Source organism: Chionomys nivalis, chromosome 1 (genome assembly GCF_950005125.1).
Source record: "Chionomys nivalis chromosome 1, mChiNiv1.1, whole genome shotgun sequence".
In the NCBI taxonomy this organism is placed as follows: Eukaryota; Metazoa; Chordata; class Mammalia; order Rodentia; family Cricetidae; genus Chionomys; species Chionomys nivalis.
The window spans coordinates 47,051,359-47,079,314 of NC_080086.1; the positions used below are offsets into that span (position 1 = coordinate 47,051,359).

The 27,956-nt window shown below is 36.0% G+C and overlaps 1 protein-coding gene across 8 annotated transcripts in view; it reads right to left on the minus strand.

The window, feature by feature from the left end:
- Positions 1–27,956, minus strand: part of Chl1 (cell adhesion molecule L1 like) — a 218,045-nt gene that overhangs the window by 115,719 nt on the left and 74,370 nt on the right. Inside the window, exon 3 of one of the 8 annotated variants that reach the window (XM_057769438.1) lies at positions 22,467–22,572. The exons of the other annotated variants lie outside the window; for them this stretch is intronic. The gene's annotated coding sequence lies outside the window, so the exon portion shown is untranslated. The remainder of the gene's footprint in view (positions 1–22,466; positions 22,573–27,956) is intronic. 8 annotated transcript variants of the gene reach the window in all.

The window sequence follows — 27,956 nt, forward strand, 5'->3', positions numbered from 1 at the left end:
GAATCTTGTATGGATAGTGAAATAATGACTATATTTTAAAGATGATTTAGTGTATGTCTGCCTTCCACAACCAGTAAAAAAAGTGAATAACAAAAAAGAAAGACAATTGAGAAATCTTACTGTGAGTAACTTTAGAATCATAGTCACAATGTAATTAGAATAGTTTTTAAAGAACATACAATTAAACACAGCCATCCTTCATATATCTATTGTAATTGGTTCTAAGACCTTATTGCATTTCTTATGTAAATTTACATAATACATTCACATAGCCTTTGTGTTTCCTTTGTCTAAATAATATATGCATATAATTTCTCTATTTATTCTATCTCAAGGTCTCTATATATTAGTTATACACCCCAACACAATATAAATACTACACAGTTACTCATTGTATTCGATTCTCTCTAAGAAATAATGTAAAATAGTTTTATACCAGATTTTTCACATCTGTGGAATAGTACTTTAGAAACCAACTTAAAGCAGGATGGAGTTATTTTTGTTCAGAATAACAGCATTCTCAATCCACCATCACAAAGAGGATACAATGGAAGCAAAGACAAGAGAAAAAGAGAATGCTTACACCATCTGGATTTCTCCCTTTTTATATTTTGTTACACTTCCTCCTTCTCCCCTATGGTATAGTGAAAACCACATCCTCTTTGGAAACATTTTCACAGACCTGTACAAAATCTCCTATCTCCTAGACACTGTTCAATCAAACCAATGTAGAAACACTGTCACAAGGATATCACTTACAACAGGGAGCATCATAAAGGACACATGTGTATCTTTAAGTCCTAGTGTCTCAGAATCCACATGTGGATTGTCAAACAGGGAAAGAGACATAAATGTAAGAGGGACTGTACAGAATCTAAACAAAGCAGCATTTATACAGCTGGCTCTTTGATTTTTGAGTACAAACTCCAATGTACTTTTGTTTCTTTTTTGCTTGCTATTATTTTCAGAAAAACAGAAAAGATTCATATAGCCTTGAATTAAGCTATTCATCTTCCCACAAAGTCTATTTTCTTTATTAGTATGTAACAACATCTTGAAACTTTATATATGTGCATAAAACCATTCATTATTTTATAAAACAATATTTATGGTATTAACTAACCATAAAATACCAATACATCTATACATATATCAAACAACAAATCAATAGGCTTTTATTGGATTTTACTGCAAACCAATGAGTCAAGTTGATTAAAAATTATTGACAATAACTATTGAAACTTAACTTGTGGAGAACATCAATTCTCTCTCCAAATAGCATTTACCTCCCAGGGTAAGTGTAGTGAGTCAAATTTTCCAACAACGTGTAACATACTAATTTCCACTATCGCCTTATAATCACAATTTGTGATAAAATAATCTTTGTTAAAAGATAATTATTTATTTTTAAAGAGATTTAAAGAATGCCTGCAGCAACCAACTCTCAATTTTCACAAATAAAAAGCATCAAACAAATATATGGCAAAGCCAAGCAGAACTTTTTGATTAAAAACAATCAGACAACCCAGACTGCCCCCCCCCCCAAGGGCCTACAAAATCAAGCCCCATCCAAGCAACAGTCCTCCTTTGCAGTAACAACATAGGGGATGCCAGTCCTGACACAGAAGTGTCTTTAATGGAAACAATGTATCTGCCACTTGGATATTTTTAAAGGATTTAAAGCTCGGAGTCAGCATTTCTAAAGTGTCAATTTGTCAGTAGCACTTTTAAGATATCCAGAGCACGTGCACAGGCAGAAAATGTAATAAAGCATGAGCCAGAAATAATAGACATTTTTTAACTCTTAGAAAAGTGCTAGATGAATCATTTCTGTTTTATCTTTTTTCTTGCTCAACACTGGGGCCAAAATGACCATTTGGATTCAAGGATGAACTTAGTCCTGTCTTGAAAAGGCCATTTCCAAACTGGCAAAGGTTACATTTACAGGATGAGCTGCAAGAGACAGTTTCCCAGCTGTGACACTGCTGAATCAGCCAAGTCAGCAGGATGGAAAAAAAAAAAAAAAAAAAAACTAATGTAGAAAAAATGCTTTAAAAAATGTCCGACTCATGCAAGCCTCAGCCTCATTACATCTATAACAATTGGTTTGAAAAGCTGCAACCCAAACACTTCTCCATGGGGCACTATAAGTATGGGTCAGCTAAGATTTGTATTTAAAGAGGGAGAGAAAAATGTGACCTTTATAGTGTTGCATTTGAAGAGTTAACACTGTGGCTCTAACTGTAAATAATAATACTCAGGAATTTTATTACTTGTTTGCCCATAGTAAACTAATTATTTGATTCGAAGCTTAAGTCAATGGTCCCATCCATATTTTCAGCATGAAGCTAAGTATAAATTTACAGGGATGAAGCAATCTAGGAGAGGGGGCCCTATCTTGACTTACCCCGTAGTCAGACTGATGAATATCTTAAATATCACCATAGAACCTTCATCCAGCAACTGATGGAAACAGAGGCAGAGACCCGCATTGGACCACCGAACGGAGCTCCCAAAGTCCGGTTGAGGAGTGGGAGGAATGAGAATATGAGCAAAGGGGTCAAGACCATGATAGATTCACTCACTGAAACACTCTACGTGAGCTAATGGGAACTCACCAACTCTAGCTGGACTGAGAATGAACAAGCATAGGACCAAACTACTCCCTCTGAATGTGGTTGACAGTTGCGTGGCTGGGTTAGACTGAGAGGCCACTGGCAGTGGCACCAGGATTTATCCCTACTGCTTGTACTGGCTTTTTGGAACCTTTTCTCTTTGGATGATATCTTCCTCAGCCTAGATATAGCAGGGAGGGCTTTGAACCTTTCCAAAGCAATGGGTCTTACCCTCTCTGAAAATTGGATGGGAATGGTGTGGGAGGGTATGTGGAGAGAATGAGAGTAGGGGAGGGAATGGCAACTTGGATTGGTATGTATAATGAAAAAAGCTTGTTTTTTTTTAAATAAAAAATATAAGTAAAAAAAGGAAAAAATTTATGGGGATGAATTTTATTTCTACTGCTAAATATTTGATCTACTCTGAGAAAAAAAATGATAAAATTTAAAATCTACATATGGAATGTTTGCAATTTATTTATGCAATTTTTTGCTATTGGATAAGACATAGGTAAAATATATTTGTAATAGTAATAAAAGTACACATATCTGATGTGTGTCACATCATCTTGTGTATACAAGATTTATTCCCTGAGGATAAATACGAAATTCTTTTAATTTAATAATTATAAAATTAATAACTTCTTGTGTTCATCAAACTCTTCCTCGTGTTCTTCTTGAAATAAAAGAATTACTAATTTACTATTTATATTTAACTACACAGACACATGAAAACATATATACATTGATTTTCATATACATACCTCCATAGATACACACATATGAATACACACACTCATTTTGTAACAATAAACTCTATACTAATACATTAAGCCATATAATGTCATTCATAATGTCAATTATATTACTGACAATAATTGAAAGCATCATCAGAATATTTTACATGTTTTTACAGCCAGTATCAATTTCATGGCATCACATTTTCATTATAATTTCCTAAATCACCAAATGAGACAAAAGTTCTCTTATTTCCTTGAGAAAGTCTTTTTAACCTAATGCCTAATGTAGGAACAGGTCAAAGGGGAAGAAGTAGAGAAAGATGAAGATATGACTCTTTCCTAAATTATACTAGTCAGGCATGACTAATTAGAATTTGTCACTCAATTAAGCAAGAGGAAGTCAAGATATGAAAGGAAATTCAAAACCAAGGTCATCCATTGGCTTCCCAAGTGACATCAGAAAAAAATTTCCTTTCCTAACCTAAGATGCAGAGAGAGCTGGTCTTCATTATTAACAGGTTTCCTAAAACAAAAATTTTACAATCAATTCCAGAACACAGAACCAAAACCTTTACCGGGGGTAACAAACATTCCCAGAAGATGAAGGAAGTTATGACGTCCTCTCATTCCAGCTCTGTATGGTAAACAATTGCCCTGGAGCAGTTTGTTTAGTTTTTCTAATTTTTATGCTTTCTCTTGGTGACTGCACTATTAAAATACCTGAAATCTAATGAGTGTTAACTAGTACTCCTGAGAACAAGAAGGTCACGATGTGCATTGTGCTTTAGACAAGCTGACCATGATAGTTAAAGTACTGTGCATATGAGTATCGTGCTGCTGAAAAGACAATCTATTTTTAAAAATGTGTCATTAAATAGAAACACGTAAAAATAACTATTGTATGTACTGATCACAAGATAAAACTAAGATCTGGGGTCAGTAGGAAGCAGCATCTCTGAGTCACCTAGAAGCAACTTCTGTGTTCCCAAATTCAGTGTTTGCTGCTGACATTAGGGAACACGGCTAATGTAAGCAATGAAATATGATGAAGTTTCTCTGCTTTTGTTTTCATTAATATTGCATATTTCCCCTTACTAGAGAATTAGTTTTAGAACAAAATCATTTATCATAATCTACAAAAAATAATGACGAATGAGTATTTGAAGCAAGCTATTTCAAAGTAATTACAAAATGAAAGATGTTAAGTTTCTGTCTATGAAATAAATGAAAATATGCCTGAGTTGTAGTTGGTACTTGATCATTATTTTTGCCATTGTTGTCACTATCTCTATTGGGGATGGAGCCTATGGACTTCTGGGAAACACAAGCGTTACTGCACTTAGAAGCAACTGCAACCCTAGTAAGCATATTTTTGTCCCTAAAATGTTAGATTAACACTTGTTTCACTAGTCTGTCTTAACAAGTTCGTTTAAAAAGAAAATGTCCAAGGAACTGAAGCAAATGAAAAAAGTGAATATTATAGTTTTTCATAGGGATTCTAGGCATCCATTTTCCATACGTCCAAAACACATTGTGTGTGCCATTTGACTTATTTTCTAATGCAAGAGATAACAATTAAGGCTATATGAAAGAATGAACTAGTTAAATGGATAGAAAAATTAATTTACAAAGTCAGTGTTTGATTTTCTTTCAAATCAGACAGTATGTGTTGAAGAAGGCTGAATTAAACATATTCAAGTTCTTTAACATAGTTTTTATCTTTTGGTTTCCCATGAGCTTTGTTGCCAACTGTAGCAGAGTGCTACTTCTCTAGGTAACGATAGGTGCTTTGGTTCTGTGGGTTTACATCCTTTACTATGAACCTGTGTGGACAAAATCTGGCACGCCACATGTGCCACTTGTCAGGAAAATGCTGAGCCTTGACTAGTAGACTGCAGTTTGGCAACAAAGCACTTGTGTCTTCTATACGGCCCATTTTTGTGACAAACAGCATTTGCGAAATAGCAGTTCAGGGTCCAGGGAGAAACAGAAGCAATGGATCTGAGCCAAAAGACAGACTCAATGGAACAGTAAATCTGTAACCTTGACCTCATTAGCAGCAAACTGTAACCGATTGCTAATTACCTTATGGCAACATTGTAAATTGCATGTGTGTATGTAAATTGGGCATGTGTGCATGCAAATTCCTTAGGATTTGCCACCTGAAATTTGCAAAGATTGAATACAATAATGAGAGTTCTGAAAGGTAGAGTTTAGAATGCATAACCAATAACTCTAATAGAAAATAAAGACAAAAATCTTAAAGTACACTATCCATAGTGTACCCTTCAACTGGCTTTTATTATTTTATGCCATGCATTCAGAGTTATTTAAATCAGGATCCATATAAAACATAGACTGTTGAGTAGTGTAAGTTCAATGTTGCATCCCAGCACTACCAGACAAAGCATAACCTTCCTCTTTAAAGAGAACCTGAAATACATATTGGTAAGGAGGATGCAATTAACTAAGTACTTTCTTTTAAAATCTAGTAAATGAATAATTATGTACCCCAAACTGAAGATCTGCATTTCTATTCTATGTAGGAGAAATTTTATTTTGTATTTTCCATTGACATGGAGGTACCTCAATCTCTTTCCCAAAGCAACATTCTGGGAAAATGACCACAGAATCTTATGTCTCTTGGATGCTGGCACGTATAAGAATGTGGGAAAACAATTGGATCTTTTAACGTAGCCCAAGGTAGGTGTGGTTTGGAAGAGTGAAGCTCTTTAGTGGTGCTCTGACTCCAGTGTCATCTGTAGCTGGGAAAACTCATGGGGAAAGCGATGCCCAGGCATCAAGGAAAGAGCTCAGAAAGAAACACTTCATGTTTTCTCTCACATGTAAAATATAGGTTTGAAAAATAGAAAGGCGGAAGGAAGATCTTTAGGAAAAACTGGACCAGGGAGAGGAGGAAAGAGCGGCAAGAGGGAAAATGGCATGTCATCAATTTGTTACATACATTCATTAATACTCCTTAACACATCTCATAATTTTGTATAATTAAGTCACACAAATAAAAATGTTAATAAAAATAGCAAATGAATATTTAGCCCAGCTGTCAAGTTTAGAAGCAATATGTTAGAGGAATAATAAGGATTAGAAAATACCCTCTGGGTTGAAGCCCCATTGATGAACACTGGTGCTTTATAAGATGAGTGATACTGGAAGACACATAAATGGGCAAGAATTTTCTAGCTCTTGTCAGAGGAGTACTGACAGCAAGAAGGCCATCACAAGATGAGGCTGGGACCTACCTGGGCTGGTGTCTGTATACAGGATGATGAACTAGACAGACACCAGCACGGACCCACCAGAATTTTCCATTGTGTTGATGGTAAGAAAATATGTAAAAAACAAAACAAAACAAAAAACAAACAAACAAGCAACGGTTGTGAAAAATGCCAAGCAGAAGACAAATTGTGTCCTATTGTCCAGAGCAGAGTTCACAGGTTCATCACAGCCAGGGGATCCACCAGAGATATATAAAGAGCAGAAGATATGCACATTGTCAGGATTATGGACATTAATTTTTATTAACAACAGATTATTTTTATTATTGATGACAGCACTTTATTCTTTGTTAATATAATTTACAATAGTGAGAGAAGCTGGCCAGAGAGAAACAAAATACCAAAAATCAATCAGCATAAGGCTAGAAATAGCCCTCTTTTTCTTTTTCTCTTTTTCTATTTCAAGTACCTACATACATAACCAGCAGTTTTAGAACTAGTAGTGACAAAACAAACAAGAAAATCCTGGGTTTCTTATGCTTAATCATTTCTGGGGTAAGTAATAGTTCTTGAATAAAGATGTTATTAATTGGGTACTGGCCTTGCCAAGCTCATGTTTTAAAACATAGTATTATCCCCATTTTCTAGATGAGTAAGCAGAGGTAGTATGCAAATCATTTATGTGAAGTACATAGCTACCAAGCCATCTGTTTTCCCTCCAGAATACATTGAGACTTGTGAATCTTCACTTTTAAAATTCCTCTAAGACATTATTAAAGAAAAAAAAACAGAAGCTATTACCTACTCTAGCCTCCTTTATCCCTTCGATCACCTCTTGAATTCATTGAACTGGATTTTGTACTCATTCAATTGCAGTCTAAAAATATACATTGGCTTCTCCCTGGTGATCCTACTTTTAAATGCCAATAGTATTTTCTGAGAAATGGTGGAAGAGCTTCTCCAGATTAATTAAAACACCCTAGTAACTCTGCTATAAAACAGCCTTCCCTAAAAATGAACTATGTCATTTTTAAACCCATCTCCTCGAGATTGTTGATTTGAAATTCCAGTTTTGATTTGCTCCATCATCTAACATAAAAGATGCAGTTGTGATAAGCCCATTACTCTAGTTAATATTTCAATCATGATTGCAAACAGCCTCTTACTTCCAAAAGGTAAAACTATGTTTAGAAGGCAGCCACACACAAGGCACTTTTATTTATACTGAAAATATTGCCAGGCATTAAAAAAAATCTATCATATTTTATTTGCTTAATCAAAGTATAAAACAGATTCTGTGGTGTTGTGCACTTAATGTTCTTAACTTCTTCCAATGGAATTATAAATGAACATCAAAGAGAAGCCATGGAGTTGCCACAGGAGACAGATGCCAGAGAATAGATGGAACCTTACTTGTAGACCACAACCACGTGGTGATACACAGATTAATAGAAATGGGTTAATTTAAGATATAAGAGCTAGCTAGGAATACACTAGAGTCATTGTCCAAGCAGTGTGTCAATTAATACAGTTTCTGTGTGCTTATTTCAGGTCTGGGCAGCCTCCATCTACATGATCTCAGTACTTAGATTTTTGTTTTCCACAGCATGTAATTATCTAAAATATAATCCAGTTCACTCAGCCTAGATATTTTGAAAGATCACTTCTGTCCAATGTAAATTTATGGAAAAATTGAGGGTGCCTGAGTAATGTCCCTAGATCTACTAAGACTGGAAAAAAGAAAATAAAGATAACCATTATGTTTCTGATTTCTTCCCAATAAATCAAACTAGAGTTGTCCTGTGAATTGTTTTCTCTAGTTGCTGTCATTTCCCCAAATGACACACATGACCATGAAAACTGAAGTCATACTTATCTTGTCCTCTGAACAGCTCCTTGTCCTTGTCACAGAGGATTCATTACGGCATGCACATTTCATATTTGATTTTAGAAGGCTTACAGCTTTTGTCCCTGGCCCTGGGGACCTATACTCTGTTAGGACCACCCGGCCTCACTTGAAAGGTTAGATGGGATTCTTAATGAACAAGTGTTGCCCACACAATACTGTGGTGTTTCTTCACAAGCTTAAGTACATAGTAGGTTAATATACTGTAAGACCCTCCTCTTTGCACACTTGAATTGTTTGCATTCCATAAAAAAATAAGTCAATATAAGTGAATAATTCATTCCCATCTTTGCTTTCCCTCACATTATTCAGCTCACAGGATAATACTATCATAGAAAGTCCTACCTTATCTAATAAAAAGACACCTTCCCACCTTTCCGTCTCAATTCTATGTAATTATGAACAAAACACTGAAAACTTTTATGAATTACTTGTTCACTTTCTTTTTAGTGTTGTTTAGAGTTCACAAACTTCATGGAGGCAGAAACATTTCTCCAGTATTTCCCCACTATGCAGAAAACAGATACTGCATCACAGATGAACAGAAATGCTTATGAAATGTAAAAATCAAAGAAGTTAAAATGCAAGAACACAAATGTCTAAAAATATAGCCATTAATCGTGGTTTTACATATATCTGAGCTACCACAGTATGGGGACAAGGGGAGAAAGAATGGCCTTATCCCAGTGGCTGAATCCAGGCAAGATATGCTTAGAACTACTCTGAAAAAAAAATGTGACCAACAGTAGAAACAATACAAGAAATAAGATGATATGATGGAAAATATCTATTGAACCCTCCTCCCCAAGATGTAATGGCAAAATAGGAAAACAAACACATATTCACATTTAGGACAAAGTAGCAAAATGCCAGATATCAAGTCTGCCATAACAAGAGTCATACTAAGTTCAAATGGATTAAACACTCCTAGGATAAACAAAAACTGGCAGGATAATTAAACAACACTATCTGACTTCAGGGCTTCTAGAAATGAAAATTAGATGCAAACATATTTATGAGCTGAGAGAAAGAATCTCGTGGAAAAGTAAACTTAAATATGTCTAACATGTAATGAAATGGACTTTAATTGAAGCTGATGTTACTTTGAGTTACAACAATGGTCATTTTATAACAAGAAAACTCCAACCCATGAGGAACATACAATACTTATAAGCATTTATGTACCTAACAAGGTGTTTCTAAAGGTTATACAGAAAAAAATTGAAGCAGAGGAGATAAACATGAAAGGCATTAAAATAATGACTGACTTAAATATCACACTTCAACAAAGGGTAAAAGAACAAGGCAGGTGATGAACGAGTACACTTAAGACACAGATCTGGAGATGTTGGGGTCTTAGGTAGAAAGATACAGTGCCAACTGTGTCAAGGTAATATAGCTCTGCATTAATCAGTGTTTTTCACAGAAACCATACAAAGAAGAGAGAAGGGTGGAGAGAGGTGGAAGGGCGGGAGGGAGAAAGAAGGGGGAAGAGAGGGAAAAAGAGAGAGAAAGAGAGTGGAAGAGAGAGAGGGGGAGGGAGAGAGAGAGGAAGGGAGGGAGACAAATGAATGAGAATAAGAATCTAATTGTGGAGACTATATTAGCCTAAATTCTATAAGGTAGCCAAGGAGACTGAAGATTAGGTAGCAGCTCCAATTTGAGTCCCAAATCTTTGGTAAAATTTTCTTGTTCAGAAGAAACCTTTTTTGTAAAGCCTTTTGGTTGAGTGTCAGGGACCTACCCATATTTTGTCCAGCAACATAAACACAACAGTAATAACAACTTCACATTAAAAATGACAAAATAGTTCTGACCAAGTATCTGGATACTTCAGGGCAGCTAAACTAACGTAGAAAGACTATCATCTCTGGTCATTTTGCGAAGTTTAAAGGACCATGGCTAGAACTCATCATGGACCAGCAGTGCCAGCATGCCTTCTTCTCCTGGAGGGGCTTTCTGTGCCCTGGTATTACAGGAGAATCAAGCTACAATTTTACTTCATCATTAACAAGAAGTCACGAGAGTGCTGTGACTGACAGTTCAACATTAACATTAAATGCTAAAGGCAGAGCACAATGGAGAAGGGATGCAGGAAGCTAGAGGTAAGACCCGATGTGCACATGAGGTCTCTTTTCTATTATATTCTTGGAGCCATTTAACTCCCAATTTCCTTAGTCATTTGGAGAGGGTCAGCAGGTGAAGGTGAAATAATTCTAAAATACCATACAACTACCAAGAAAACTGAGTAATCTAACTCACCCTGAACACTGAGAAATTGCACACTCAATAATTATTGAATAATAATTCTTACAGAACAAATACCCTGGGTCCTGCTTTTTCTGTTAATAATAAAATAATTTGCCATGAACTTTCTTAACTCTGACAGAATCTTCCTAACATATACATATAAGCACATTTAAATTTATAAAGATGGAATTACCCTGCAACAGAGCAGCAACCATCCTAGAAGATACCACAAGCTAACAAAGAAAAAGCCTGGTGTCAAGAAAGGAGTAGGAGCTTTGGAGTTGGTGGCCAGTAGAATGCCAAAACCCTCAAACATTATAGGTAATTGCTGTTGCTCTAGGTTACAGTTCGTAACTTTACAGTAAAACCCCATAGATGAAACACTGCATACTTGAGTCATAAAATATGGAGGTATTCAGCTGGACCTCACCTAAAAGTATCTTTTTTGTTTAGGTTTCATAGTTTTGGAAGTTGCTATGTATATTAACAAAAGGGGGGAAATGTTATCCTCTATTTTACCCAGCAGTGATAGCACTACAGTAATGGTCCGCTAGACATGTCTACTGGTACAATACTATCATGATTTTCATCTAAGGAAGCAACCACTCTCTGCTTGTATTTAAGGCCAAATCTACATTAAACATGTACATGGATCCATTATGATGGCAAAAAACCTTTGCCTATACTTGTCAGAAGTCCTGAGGGGAATTTACAGCTATTATTCTGCTGTGTGAAAAGGGTATTAACCAAAGTCCTAATGACTTATCACTATATCTATACATTGTGCATTTCCCAACCCTCATCAGAGAGGCTTCTGTTTGCAGTAGATGGTCATTAGCACAGAGACCCACAACTACTAAAGGTACAGAAAATAAGAGACTGAAGAATTATCAGGCTTAAATGGAATCATTACGGAAGAGAGACAAAAAGATTATAAAAGCCAGGGATGATGGATGATGACAAGAAAACAGTGTTTTGGAGAAACAGTAGAGCAGTTACGTGAACTCATAGTGACTGTAACAACATGCATAATACCTGGGAAAGCTCAAGCCATACAAAACCCCAACATAGAAAGGGAGTTGTACATGAAGTCCCACCCTTAGGCGAGAAGGTATTGAAAAATGATAGTTGTTGGAGAATGAGAGTCAGTTTTCTTTAAGAGTTATGGTCCCTGTTACTTCAGCATGATCCAGGCCATGCATTCAATCATATATGAACAGTACACATTGGAATCAATGGGTTTGAGAATAAAAACAGGACACTAAGTTGGATGGTTAAGGAATTGGGGGAATAAGCCTCTGGGAACATTGGAAAAGGAAGTTAAATATGAACAAAACACATAGCATTAAATTCCCAAAGAATTAAAAATAAAAAGATAGCTTTTTACATAATTTCTTAATTTAAAAGTTTAGATACTTTGAATAATTGCATAATTATAATCAAATAAGTGATGTAAGTCATTTTTAAAACAAAAATGTTTATTTAGCACACTGAAATTGAAGTTCATGACCAAAATTGGGCGGTTTAGTCTGGGGGCCTCTGGTAAAGGCATCAGATGGCAATATCTAGTAGCATATGGTGAAATGAACTGCTTACATCGTGAGCCAGGAACAGAGACCGAGAAAGCAATCTATTCCAAGAGCTGAACCCTACCACTAGGCTCCACCTCTTAGAGATTCTATCACCTCTTATAGTCTGCACTGGGAACTAAGCCTTTTATGCATTGGCTTTTGGGAAACACAAATCCAAACATAACTTATATTACCCATGTTGGGCACCAGTCTCCTATAAAACCTCTGAACCCCACTTATATTGTTTAGAAACAAAATTCTTGAGGTATGACTCTTTCCTCTAAATTGTAATATTCCTACCAGACGGAAGACAGAGGCTCCTGAGACTCAGATATAATGAAAATATAATGTGACTGAAAAGGAGGAAACTTAAAAGATTCTCAAGGACTCATCCCAGGTTCACAGAAGCCCTAAGCAACTGCTGTGGAGACTAAGCAGCCCAAATGCTAAGGGGTAACATCTAGGGTCTGTTAAGATGTCTGTAGGGCATGCAGAGGGTTCCAGAAAATCAGTCTCCACAAGCCCTCACTGTGCTGGGGTGGGCTTTCAGATTGCAGCTGCATTTGTATCAGCTCTGTCCTGTGGTAAACTGCCACCTACACTCCAGCAAGTAACCCCCAATAAAACCTATTAGTTCACCATGTTGGGCTTCATGTAATCATTACTTTAGTGTGTACTGAATTCCATTTCTGTATTATATCTTTCCAACCAAAGTCATTCACATAACTGTCTTCACTATTTCTGGTGTTCAAGTAAATGTCTTCAGTCTGCCAAGGACATTTCAAGATGTGTTTTATATTAGCAAATATATGAAAGGGTCTTCTTCTGAAATACAGACACACTATAGCATTCTCACAGACTTGTTTTTATATTAAAGGGTATTTTTCTGAAATACAGACACACTATAGCATTCTCACAGACTTGTTTTTATATTAAAGGGTCTTCTTCTGAAATACAGACACACTATAGCATTCTCACAGACCTGTTTTTATATTAAAGGGTCTTCTTCTGAAATACAGACACACTATAGCATTCTCACTGACCTGTTTTTATTTGTTTTTCTTTCCTTTACATTTTGACTGGTTAAAAAAAAAATTAGGTTTTGCCCCAGAGATAAACATAATCAGTAGTTAAAAATAAAGATTGCAATTTTTAAAAATCTGCATTTTCTTGCAGTGATTTTACATTCAGACTGCAAGGGAGAGAAGTAGCTTGGCAAGTTAAAGGCATTAACACATGTTCAAGTAACTTCTCAAGTGTAATTTTATTTTCCCCTGGCTCAGCATTTCATTTTTATAGCTTCTATTAATCAAAGCTGAGCAGGCTTTAAGTCCACAGTTCCTACTTCGGATTTTCTAACAATGGCCGTCCACCTCCTTTGCTGTCCCTGGTGCTATCTCCCCTGGCCTCCATTGTTTTGACTTAGCTTTCTTTCCACCCTACTCCTTCAGTCATCAAAACTCCACCATCTTTTGAGAGCAGTGGCCATCAATTTCTAAAGCCATGGGACAAAGACAAATGTTCAGACTTCCCCAGGGAATTCCCTGAATAATAAAGACCATTTAAGAAACGCCAGGAGAAATTGATTACTCCACGAGTCAGAACAACCCGCTCAGATCGGAGAAGAACAACACCCACTTAGTCACAGAGCTGGTGAAAGAAAAAGCAGAAAAGACAACTCCATTTATCTTACTCTGCATTGTTTCTGAATATCAGAATCCCCAAAAGCTAAGAGACATATAATTTAAGAAGAGACTAGCTGTGGAAAATAACTCCTTCTTCAGTTCAAATAAATATTTAGGATGCTATAGATAGGTAAGAATAAGCAAAAAGATCTAAAATCAATACAGGAATATAAGGACTTCGTTCCTCTCCACATTGATAAATCATTTGTCTAAAAATTATTACACTGAGGAGGAAAACTGAAAATACAAGAATGCTCTCTGTTTTATCATTAAAAGGATCTAAGATTTAAACATTTTATAATTCATGTTTCTTGTTTTTAAAATTATTTTGAATGTTGTCTTCTTATAAATCATCCTTTAATTTCTCCTATAATGGTACTAAAATGTAAGCGTGAAAAAGAGAAGTCAGAAGCTATTCTCTGCTTCTGGAAACCACTGAAAGCTCAGGAAAATCAATATGTGAATCTCAAACCTCCTGGATCTTTGTTCTGCAAGACTGAAAAGAATGCATTTTTAAAGCTTTGCATAGCAGAGCATAGATGTTATATCAGCACTATGAAGGTATGGGCATGAGAATCAGAAGACCAAGACCAGCCTTGGATATGGAATAAGTTCAAGGACAGCCTGGATTATAGAGAATGTGTCTCATAAAAAAATGTACACATTTCCTTGCTTTGTTCTAATCTTGCTATATCAAGATTCATATTCAGATATAAAAACATTACCTCCTATGTAAGATTTTTACATAGCCATTAAGATGCTCACAAACTACCATCCTTAGTGAATATCAGTGTGTGTCCTGAAGAATGCCTATTCATAAGTCCAGTACACCAAATCTACCGGGATACTTTAAATTCATAACTTCCAAATATAATTTATTCTTATTCATTTCATGGCTAATGCAAATCAAAGACAAAAAACAGGTTAACTTTGTGTCAATCACGAAACCTGCTGACAGGTGTCGCCATATGTTACAACAAGATCTCCTAGCCATGGGTCATTGCTTTAAAAGGATCTAAAGGACATTTGAGGGACTGTGACACAGCGAAAGCCCCCCTGGGATCTCACACAGTATCTCTTGACAGGTACAGAATTAACTCATGGCATTGTGGCATTTTCCAAACTTGACAGCTCCCAGATCCATTGCCACTTAACGCAATGGGGGTTGGGGACAAGAATCAGGACATGTAGTAAGTAAATTCAATGCAACGAGCCCTAAGGAGAATTGTGTATAAACAGAATATCTAAATGGTTAAAATCAGAGAAGGCAATAGCTGAATACACAGACACTAAGCAAAGTCATTCTTTTTTTGAGTGGGTGGAGGAGCTTGTAATTTTAATTTGTTTCCTAACCTAATTTCCACAGGGCTGATGAACAAAGTATTATTCAGCATGATATGTTGAAGAGAGCTTTATTTCTTCTTGAAATGGAACAAGAGTTTCAGTCAGCAGCTGAGGAAGCAGTTAGGATTCCCCACTTCCTCCCAACACACACAGCACTCCCACACAGTTCATGCCTCTGGCGATCACAGTGAGACATACATGCTCAAGCTCTAAGCTTTATATTTACATCTCATGCATGATCACTATAAACTGTGATCGTCACGCTACTCATTGAGGAAAGGAAGATGATTGCAGAGGAAAGCAAATCATTTACACCACATGATAAATAAAGGTCACACAAACTTTAAACACTATTTCTCAGCTTATTCTCTATGATCTCAAGTCCAGTGTCACGTCAAAGACGGCAGAAGGAATTGGGAATACACGGAAAAGGCAAAATAGCTGAAGATGTAAAAGAAAAGTAAAATAAAACAAGTATTTCTGACCTTTGAATTTCTAATGTAAAATAAGTTCTAAATGCTACCTTTGAAGCATATTTCCCAGCATAAGGAAAATAAAATGTTATAAATGCAATATGATAATTTGAAAGTAAGAACAATTTAGAGTTGTAAAAAAAGATAAAAGTAGCACAATAAAACAGATACAACTGGGCTGAGACTAAGAAAGTACACCACACATGACGCTGTGTTCTGCCAAGAACAAAATTAGATGCTCCACATCTTATGTGTATCTGCAGACAGACACAGCAGAATGGACTGTAGCTCCATTGAGGAGGCCTACTTCCTCACTCATGAGTCTTTATTTTTTCTTTAAATTTTAAATTTTGGCATTTGTATTGTGTATCAAAATTCATTATGATCTCAAGATACATTTACTTACATGAACACTGTTTAATTATATGACAGAGACTAACTTAACATGCTATCTAATAACATCCTTCAGTTCCCAAGATGTTCAAATGGGTTTTAGGAATTAAATGGGATAAAATATGAAATGTTTAGCATATAATACGTACTCAAGTAATAGTATGCATACAAAAGTCTTTAAGTTTTATTAGCATTTCCTTTTATTTAAGGATTTTTAAAAAGTTATTAGATAACTAGTCTGTTTACCAGCATACTATATTTATATTTGTTGAGTTCCCCTTTTTGTTCTTCCAAAGACCTTCTAGTCTATTTTTAATTTTTTTTTTTTTTTTTTTTTGGTTTTTCGAGACAGGGTTTCTCTGTAGCTTTGGTGCCCGTCATGGAACTAGCTCTTGTAAACCAGGCTGGCCTTGAACTCCCAGAGATCCGCCTGCCTCTGCCTCTTGAGTGCTGGGATTAAAGGTGTGTGCCACCACCGCCCGGCTTATTTTTAAATTTTTTAAATTAATGTATGTATGAATGTATATGTATATGTGGGTTCTTTAATGCCATGATACATGTATGGAAGTCAGAGAACAACTCTTTGTGATCTAGTTCTCTCCTTCCATCATGTGGGTTCCTGGGATCCAACACAGGTTGTAACAAGTTCCTTTATCCACTGACCCATCTCACTGGCCTGCTGCGGAAAGGTTATTTTATATCACACTTTTTTCAAAGGACTATTTTTTTGACTTATAGTAATAACTTTCATTTAATCTCATGAAATAAACATTTCTCACTGTAGAATATTAACAAGTTTATTAAATTCTCTATTTCACATGCTAATGAATACATGATAAGGCTGGCGATCAAGAAAAGGCAACACTTGGTCTCTATGAGTCGATTCATCCTTGCCAGTGATATTTTTAAAATCTTCTGTTACCTTGCTTTGTACCAAAGTGGTGATATTTTGCTACAAATGTGCATTTCATATAACAACTGTAACAATGCAGGGATAGAGAGGAGGAAAACTTCAACAAAATCTTTTCAGTGATACCAATTAATAACAAGAAAAAAATTTATTATGGATGATAAAAAGCATCCATGTATAACAGAAAAACAAGTAGAATATTTGCTTCTGTTCTGCAAATTATTGTTTCGTTTTCTCAACCTGACAATGGAATTCTCATCAAGAATTAGGAGTCTTAAATAATTTTAACTTAGAAAATCTTTAATAAAATGTTAGCATGATACTATATAATGACACTCAGAATGATGAAGAGCTCACCATTAAGCAGCTGTGTGAATTTAAACAGCCATCATGCACTCCCTAAGAGGAGAAGTTTCATCATTAGTAAATAGGTAGACTAATATTAGCCTGCAGGCTATTATAAGAATTATGTACCACACTGGGAATGGAAGATACAATGCTGAGAATAGCAGTGATCCATACTAAAAGAATGACTTGCCTAAATTGCTCTGTTACAAAAAAGGAAGCATTGCTTCTTCCATTATAAAACTGTTGAGGACATTTCCTAAATACCACCAGAATGATAAAGGAGGATATCACTAGGATCAGAGCAGAAGATGAAGAAAGGAGAAGATAAATGTCAATAATGTCTCTTGTATACCACAAGTTGGGTAAATGACTGCAAATAAGTCAGAGAGATTTATTTGTTTTCAACAGATAATCCTCTACTCTGTAAGTTATGGTAGGAGATGTTCCAGTTGTATATGACAGGCATGGTATTGGAAATAGTCAAAATATCCACTTAAAACTTGTACATTAATTTAAAACTCTCAAAAGCTATGTTCAGATTGCAATGAAAATGAGTGATAGGGTTCCAATTTTCACCTTTCAGCTCACTGGACTAAAAACAATGAACTCAACAATGAACACATCAGACAACTGCAATATCTGGACCAGAATGCTGTGGGTTAATGACCTTGAAAAACAATTCTTTCCTCATTTAACTAATCTGAATATTAGGCATATTTATCTTGCTTATCCAAAGATAGCTTTAATCAGCTTAATGGTTTTGAATGCCCTAATTTTAGCATGACTTCTCTTAGCCAAATAGGATTTGTGTTGAAATAGTAAGATTTCAAATATCACTTAGAGAGAGAGAGAGAGAGAGAGAGAGAGAGAGAGAGAGAGAGAGAAACAATACACACACGCACACACCCACGGGGGTGTGTCTTGATCTATTTTTAACAATCTACCCAGCGATGGGGAGTCTCAGGAAGTACTCAGCGAATTGAGATACGGGAGGGTGTAAGGACCAGTTAAATAAGAGGAAAAAGGGAAATTAATCCATGGCTAGGCACAGTTGGAAGTTGTATCTTCAGAAGACCAGGAAGAATAAAACCTATAAATGGGGAGCTAATATAGTAGAAAGAAATTTGTCCATATTAGAGGCAATAAGTTATTGGAAACAATTATTTAATTGTTTTGGTGATGAGTATGGAACTAACCTCTACCCAAAAAGAAATTAAAGATTATTGCATTTTAAGCAGAATGATACTGGGTTAGATTTGTATTTCAGAAAGTACTCTCTAGGCTCAGGGTGGAAAATTACAAGACTGGAGTAGAAAAGGAACATATCAATGCTTTACTTTTCAGATCCTCGAGAAAGCTTTAGTTATTAAAATACAAATGATACTATCAGGGTTCAACCTGAAGGTCAGAAAAGCAAAACAGCCAACTACTGGCTCTTACCTCTATCTCAATCTAAAATGGTGATCCTGCCTCCAGGAATCTCAGAATGAGACTGACTCTGAGAGATGTCTCCTTCTATTTTATATTCCTCTCTAGTTCTGGGATTAAAGGCATGCACTCACTGGTTTCTATAGCAAACTAGAATGGCTACTGGGGTTAAAGGTGTATGTTACAAATGCCAGGTAAATAAGGCTGGCTAGTGTGGCTGCTTTACTTTTCTAATCCTCACCAAGCTTTATAAAAGTACAAATAAAATGCCACTACATCAATCCAGCAACTAAATTTGTTAATGTGCCCATCCACTGCCTCTGACTTAAATAAAAATCCAGCAATATTCTAATTAGAAAATAAGAAGCATTTATATTAGATATTTTTCTGACTTTGATGTGAATTCTTTCCCATAGGATAATGAATTTAAAGACCTGCACCTCAGGTGGTGATTCTGGACTGGGAAGTTTTGGAGAACCTGGGACTGGTGCTGAAGTAGTAAGTGGGTCACGGAAGGAAGATCTGAAAAGTTATATTTAATTCACTGTCTAGCTGAAATTCTCTACTTCCTAGTTAGCCACATCAATGGGACCAGATGCTTCAAACCCTGGTCAACACAGCCTGACTTGCTTATGCCACCATGCCTCTCCTAAGTGAAGGGAAATTCCCTGGAACTGTGAGACAAACTAAATCCATCTTATCTTAAGCTGTTTCTGGCAGGCATTTATCCAGAGCGATAAGAAAAAGCAGCTAATGCCTATATATATTACTCACCTGTGAAAGAACTCATCAAAAAACATGATCCTAACATTCACTGTGTTCATGATTTCATGACATTTTTACTTTTGTCCTAACGCAAGAAAGGGGGGACAGAGAAAGAAAAATGTACCTATGTTAAATTCAGCTTCAAGCAAATATTGATGAGACTTAATCGCAAAGCAATAAAAGTCTTTAGGAACTAGGTAATGAATAAGATTAAAGGAGATAATGCAGAGGCTAAGAGGAAAATGATTACATCTGGGAGTGACAATTATGGCTACAGAATTAAAGAGCTTAAGTATTTATGAAGGGAAAAAAGAAGAGCTAAGCTAAGCCATATTGATCCAGGTATTTGGAAGAGGAAACTTCTCTTGGCCTGGGATAGGCAAACGTACTTTGAGAGGATGTGGTATAGTGGTCAGGGGTGGGCCAAATTATTCTGGTCATGAAACCTATCCTGAGAAATTCTAATTATGACACACTAGCTTAGCAATGGAAATGAGACTGCTTTCATAAGGAATTTTCCTACCTCCCATTTCCCATTTCCCACTGTTCCTGAAACCTTGTGAAGTTCTCACATTCCCAGATTTTGCTAGGTCTTTGTATTTATTCCTTCTCTCTCATTTTTAGGGATGCAGCTGGATCTTTTTTTTTATTATTATAACATGTGTGGACCACTGGTTTGAAATATGTACATAGAAACTTCCCTGATCTTGAAACATCTTTGCAATGATCTAATAGCTTAATAATATTACTAATGATAAGACATCAAATTTCCTTTGCTTTAGGCTTCATCCCAATGAAAGTGTCTTACCTAATAAAGTAACCTAACATATTAACTTACTGCACAAAGACTTAAGAGTAGCTAACTCTCTTTTGATTTTCACAGAGTCAAAATACATTTTCTTGTAAATAATAAAGTTTTCATTCTTGAACAAAGTCTAAGTTGTAAAGATAAATGTTTAATAAAATAAGGCATGAAATTTATTAGCTAGAAGTTTACCTAGTATGTTTATACATACATTCATACACACACACACACACACACACACACGTGTAAAGGTCAGCAAGATAGCTCATTGTGGAAACGTGTTTACTGTCTATCTGATGACCTGAGTTTGGTCTCTGGAACTCACATACTATAAGGGGAGAATCATTTGTCACAAACTTGTGCCCTGAGCTCTAAACATTCCATGGCATGTAACAAATTCCACTCACCTCACAAATGTAGACAGACAGACAGGTTTAAAAGAATATATATTATATATAATATATATTACTATATATATATTATATACAAAGGATATATCTATATTATCAAACCTTGAACTTGGAAGAAAGCTCTATGGTCCATGCAAACATGGCGTGGAATTGCATAATAACACAGATCAGTGTAAACAAAAAAATATAAATATGTTTGCCACTATTTGATTTGAAGAAAACAACAGGGTCCAGACCAATGTCAAAAACCGAGACCACAATAAAAGTTAAGCCACAATACCAATGAAGATAAACCCTGAGAAGTTTTTAAATAAAAACTATCTCACTACTTTTTATCTATCTACATGATATCATGTAGATAGCTATCTACATGAGTTTGTATAAATGCCATGTTTTTTTTTATCACAGCAGCAATGTGACAATAAATGGTGACCATGTAAATGGTTAGTTAATAATTAAATGGTCTGTATTTGTAACATTAGTAGCAGTATTTATATGTGCTCTTCAGGAAAAGAAGAATCTCAATATTGAAACTCTAGTAAGTTTAGGGAAACATCTACCCACAGGACTTCACAGACAGCATATACCAAAATAGTTTTATCACACTGTGGCTTTTAATAGACAGCAATATAACTACCAAGTAGGAATGTCACAAAAACATGATCTCCTCTCAACATGAAAGATGACTTTTCATAAGAGTGCTCAAGACACAGCATACATATTAAATGGAAAATGACAATGCTTCCCCAGCACACAGTCCTCCTGCCCACATCTATCAATGTTCACTTTGATTTCCCGCTCCTCTCTTTGTAGCCTCTCTGAAGCTATTTTTGAGATAACCATATCACACATTTCCTGATTTCCACAGCTTAGCATGAAAGTATCAGCATTATCAGCTTTTAATTCATGCTGGTGTCCATACGCATTTACAAATTGTTGGCAGTTTTCCTATAGTCTTACAAATGAAAACTCTCACCACACAAACTCTTCATTTTCTTTCATGAGAAACTCTGTATGTAGGCTGTTAATCCTAAGAATAGTCCTTACCAAAGGTAACTAGTTTTCCACATAAGATTACAATATATAATTTCTGTGGTTACTTATTAGTAATAACTTTTAGGAGCTACTACACTCTTTACTGCCCATAGTATTTAAACCTCAATCATACAACAAAGCACATACATGTGCTGTTATTTACTTGCCCAAATTCAGAGGTGGAATTTTAGAAATGTTGGAAAAATCCTTTATTTTTCCCCTGTCCTTCCCAGTACTGTGGAATAATCTTGTACACTGTGAAAATGTGTTGCTCTCAGTGTTAATAAAAAGCTGATTTGCTGGTAGCCAAGCAGGTATAATTGGGACAACCAAACTAAGGATGCTGGGATGAAGAAGGTTAGAGTAAGGGGAGATGCCAACAGATGTATGTAGTAAGGAGGCTGCTAGTCAGTTCCCAGCCACTTAGCCCCATAATAATCACACAAAAACTATATTAATTAAATCACTTCTTGGCCCATTAGTTCTAGCTTCTTACATCTTAATTTAATCCATTTCTATTAATCTGTGTATCGCCATGTGGTTGTGGCTTACCGTGTAAAGTCCTGTCCAGCTCTAGTGGAGCTACATGGCTTCTCTCTGACTCTGCCTCCTTTCTCCAAGCATTCAGTTTGGTTTTCCCTCCTAGCTCTGTTTCACCCTATCAGACCAAGCAAGTTTATTCATTAACCAATAAAAGCAACACATAGACAAAAAGACCTCCCACATCATTTCCACCATTTTCTGTTTAAACAAAAGGAAGGCTTTAAATTTAACATAGTAAAATTGCATAGAACAAAACAGACATCAAGCAAGAATTACAGTTACAATATTTATATCTATCTTTTATTATAACTAAGGAATGCTATATTATTACTATCTATTCTTCAACTCCACCAAAGACTGCAGAAGGATATAATATAAAGAAACTAAAAGTGCATTGTAAGCAGCTCCCAAAACTTTAGAATTGAGAGAGACATCTTGCTGCCTGGACAGTCACCCAAAGTTCTTCTGTACCATTGGGGTATCTATCTTCAGCCTATAGGCCCATAGTATCAAGCAGACTTTTTCATGAAGCAGGAAATTTCAAAGCTAGGTCTGCCTATATTGTCAGTTTGTCAGTCACATTCTTCTGTATCCTGCAGAATGTCTAGCAGACTGTTTTAGGAAGCAAGAACCCCAAAGGATCATCTTACCTTTAAGCAAGCTTAGAAATAATTACTCTGTGGGTCCTGCATGTCCAGTTTATCAAGCAATCCAGGCAAGAGCAGTTTCTTGCCCAAATGGCTAGCAAAATCCATAGGGAGTCTCTTTGATGCCCATCTTCCTCTTGAAGGAGTTGGTACTGCCAGGAGCAGACCTGTCTCTGTCTTGAAAAGGCATAACTTCCTAAAACATTTTAAATGTCATATTCTGTAGTCATTGAAAGGTTTGAAGAATACCTACCTATCTGAAATATGTCTCTGTACATCTAGAAAATCTAACTAACATGACTACAAGCTTGACTATCATAGATGATTATCCGTTAACCTAAGTTTCTTAATTATACATTACATATTTAGATGAGCTGCACAAACACACTGCCTTAATCAAGAGCAGAAACATATATGTACAATATAACAAATTGACCTTAAATTTGTATCAATAAACTCAAATCCATACCAATGCAAATCTCTATTTCATGCCCCCTTTAAATGTAAACAAACATTTATAAGCAATATTTGGGAATATGGACATAGTTTTCTCCAAACTGCTCCCTGCTATTTATTGGGTGAAGTAATTTTTTGAGGGATGTTCTAGGTGGCCTGTCAGGGGATCTTGGTCCATCAAACCATATTAGTTAAGAATGTATTCACAGGTTCTCATCCTCTGTGTAAACAAAAGAAGAACCTCTTTTCCAAAGCATCATATCCTTAGACCCAAATTTGGAAGTCTTGATACCTTTAGAACTTATATTCTGGTTTAGTTTAGCAGCCCATACAATGAAATGTCTCTATATACTTAGCTCTTTCACAGTCAAAATATTCAATGAAAACACAATAATATACATAATACAGATTCTCTATGAATTTTTTATCATTATGTGCCTTATTTTTCTTTACTCCTTTTAATCTATATCTGTCTATAATCTGTCTCTTTAAAGACTTTACCTTTTTAAAAACCATTTACATTTTTTATAACTGTCTATATTTTTTCTTCTCTCTCCCAAACCTATGTACATGTATCCAACATTGTGACTCATTTAGAGATTTTTTTTATGTCTGGGTCTGTCCTATTATGTACCTGTAATTCTTAACATTCCAAGAGTGCTTCTTAAAATGCTAAGTGCTTCTTAAAAACTTAAGCTGCGCTATTGCTAGGGGAAATATGGCACTGACTGCTTGCCCTAACCAGCCCAGCATGTCAGAGCTGCTTGCCACCTCTGAGAGCCATGAACAATGCCCACCTCTAGGCACACAGCCAGTCCATGTTGCCACCAAACAAGCCAGAGCATGTTGCTCACAAACCCCATTTAAATGCTCAGTCTCCTGAAAGAGCCAGAGGTTGTGCTGGCAGCACAGCCCAGAAAGCCAGCATTTATTGGCTGAATCAGTAAAACTTCTCTTAAAGGAGCTATGCTTGCTACCAGCAATCAAAACCCACCTGGAAAAGAAAATAATGCAGCAAAACAATTTTTTAGTGTCTAGAGTTCCTTTTCAAGCTTTCTCAGCTTTTACATGGATTTAGTCCTCCCTGTTGGCATGCCAATTTGTAGTAAGGATGTCGCATGTTAGTTCCTGGCCACTTAACCCCAAAATAATCACACAAAACTATATTCATTAAATCACTACTTGGCTCATTAGGTATAGCTTCTTATTGGCTAACGCTTACATTTTAATTTAACCCATTTCTATTAATCTGTGTATCACCACATGGCTGTGGATTACCGGGTAAAGTTCCATCAGATTCCAGCAGGGCTACATGGCTTCTTTCTGACTTCATCTCCTTTCTCCCAGCATTCGTTTAGTTTCCCCTACCTAGCTCTGTTCCACCCTATCAGACCAAGCAAGTTTCTTTATTCATTAACAATAAAAGCAACACATAGACAAAAGGATCTCCCACACCAGATGTAGAGGAAGCAGGATGTGTAGAAAATGAGATAACAAGCCATGATCCATGTGGTAGAGCATAGATAAGAAATATAAGTTAATTACAATGTTAAGAGTTAGCTAGTAACAAGCCTGAGCTACCGGTCAAGCATTTATAATTAATATTGAATCTCCATGTTGATAATTTAGAAGAAGGTAGTTAGGACAGAAAACTACACTTATATCCCTGATCCTTAAAAAAATTATACTTATGCCAAAATATGAGTTGTTTTGATTATATTAGAGAGGTTGTCCTAGTTCTTTATAGTGTGAAATATTTAAAACATGTCCACAGACTTTAAATCTTCCACTAAAAAGATGAGGTCTATGTCTCTCTTCTACCATCCAATTTGGCCTTAATGATCACAATAATTGATAATAATTATAAGTCAAAAAATAGGCCAGGAATTTGAAATAGAGTAAAAAGGGCATGGGAGAGGTTGGAAGAAGGAAACAGAAGGAAGGAAATGATGAAATTATATTTTGATTAAAGTAAAGGTGTATTAAGAAAAAGGAAGTTTGAAAGAATGTCACCTTCTCCTAATTCTAGCAAGGTTCTTACTCTAAAAGAGACCAACAAGTGAAACCTGAAATTTGACTACCATAAGACTTTACTAGGTAAACAGTAAGATGCTGTGGTTAATGGGCCCAGATGACCACGCAACTAAGAGCAAGCATCATTTTCCAGCCACAGCATAGAGACTGAACATATACCCTAGAAGAACATTTGGGAATTGTACTTTATTCACCATCTCAACTGTGAGGACAACAAAAGTGTCTACTCAGAAGTGCTCTCATTCTTAACTTCCAAGGTACTGTACAGTATGTTGGCCTCTGGAGTCTTCATTCAAACCCCTCAGTCTATAATTAGCTGGAAAACAAAATGAACATGGGGGTATAATACTGCCACAATAAAATAGGAAGATTTTAGAATTACCTAGTCCAACTGTTACTAGTGACACCCGAACCTCCAACTGCTTCCTGTTGGGTCTACACGCATTCCTTTCCACACTATTTTGTAAAATTCTCATTCCCCATCTCTCCACCACTATCTCATTATTCCAGAAGCCATAGTGTAAGAGTAAAGCTCAGTCTAATGTAAAATGCACTTCTTCCTCATTTTTAGCCAGGCCTGGAAAGAAATAAACTGAGAAAAAGACCTTATTTTCTTCTTTTATTTCTTCCAGGGAGAATTTAGAATCAACAAAATTTCTTTCAGCATAACATTGAATAAACTCCAGCACCACCCCACATACCTCCTGGAGCCCCTAACAATTACTTGCTACTGATACACATCCCATTTTGGCCTCCTTGGGTCAAATATCAGTCAGCCAGCTCTAGCTCAGATACTTAAGTATGAAATGTGTGTGATAAAGTGTCAAAGAAATAAGATTAAAAAATTATAGGCATTCTGTTTCTTCATGCTCACCTGCATACACAAGTGCCAAGCACATGTACATGCACACACGCACACACACACACACACACACACACACACACGAGAGAGAGAGAGAGAGAGAGAGAGAGAGAGAGAGAGGTAGACAACAGACACAGGGGGATATAGAGAGAGAAAGAGTAAGGGAAATGCAGCATAATACACTTTTCCTTCTTTCTTGAAAATGCTTCACATAATAAAACCATTTTCTTCAGAAAATACCTTAAGGAAAATGTTTGCTGTCAAATACTTAGTATTTTCTTATTTTTAACAACAATATAATTGTGTGAATTAATGGCAAAGTAGCTTTGCCTCTGAGGTACATACACAAGGGTTTAATTGTGTACTTATCTTAAAACGAGTGATGACATAATATATAAAGGGCTTTTACATATTACAAAGAGGAAAGTTCAAAAATTATGTTTTAATTTTCAGCTTCTACTAGAATAAATACAAAATTCTCATAGTTTTAAGATAACAGTGACTAGAAACTTGACAGCAACAATTTCTAAGACAGTGAAGAAATTCTGAATAGGAAAATATGAACATAGAATAGGGGGAAATTAATAATCCCAGTACCCCCCAAGGGCCTAAACCACCTCATATTGGTTAATTAGGATCTTATGCAAAATAAGTTACTACTAGGGCAAGAAAGAATTCTCATTAAATTCTGTGCCTGGGAGTTACCAGGGGAAGGATAGTGAAGCACATTTTAACATAATTCTGAACAGAGGTCTTGCTACTCAGTAACACTGCCTTAACCAAAATGGTATAACCTATTTGTTTAATTATTCATTAGGCATTTATTAAAATCCTGCTTGTTGTGTGAAGGCATATACAATAAATGTAGCAGAGAATCCTACCTTCACTCTGTGAAATATGAAATGTATTCTGAAAATAACAAATGAATGTAAGTAGGCAGTTAAACCAGTCCAAATAGCCACGAGGACAAGCTACACAGGCACTGACAATAATTGTAGAATTTGCAGAATTGTAGAAGACTCATGAAGTAAAGATGACAGTAGGGTTCTCAGATAATCAGAACACCATCCTATTATTGCAATATGTAGCATAAATATGTCATGGAGTATCCTGATATTGTTGGAAGTTCTGCCTTGCTGACAGGGAACATCCATCCTCACTCCCGAGAGGTATTTACATCCACAGTGTGGCATCATTGCTCAAAAGCTCTACCATATTGATATTGCTTTATCTGTTAGAAGCTCAGTTCTCATCTCACCCTGAACCTTCTGGGTCAACAATACACAATCATACTCAGGTTGCTGTGTACCAAGACTCTATTTGGATGTCGCTGGCACCAAGGCCAAAACATTATTTTAAGAACATCTATGATACCAACTCATGTCTTGGAGAAAACTATAAAAGGTTACACTGCCTTTATAGTTCCCAGCAACTCCAACTCCATAGAAATTTATATCTATGTAACAATAGCAGACCTACTAAGTAGACAGACAGAGTTCC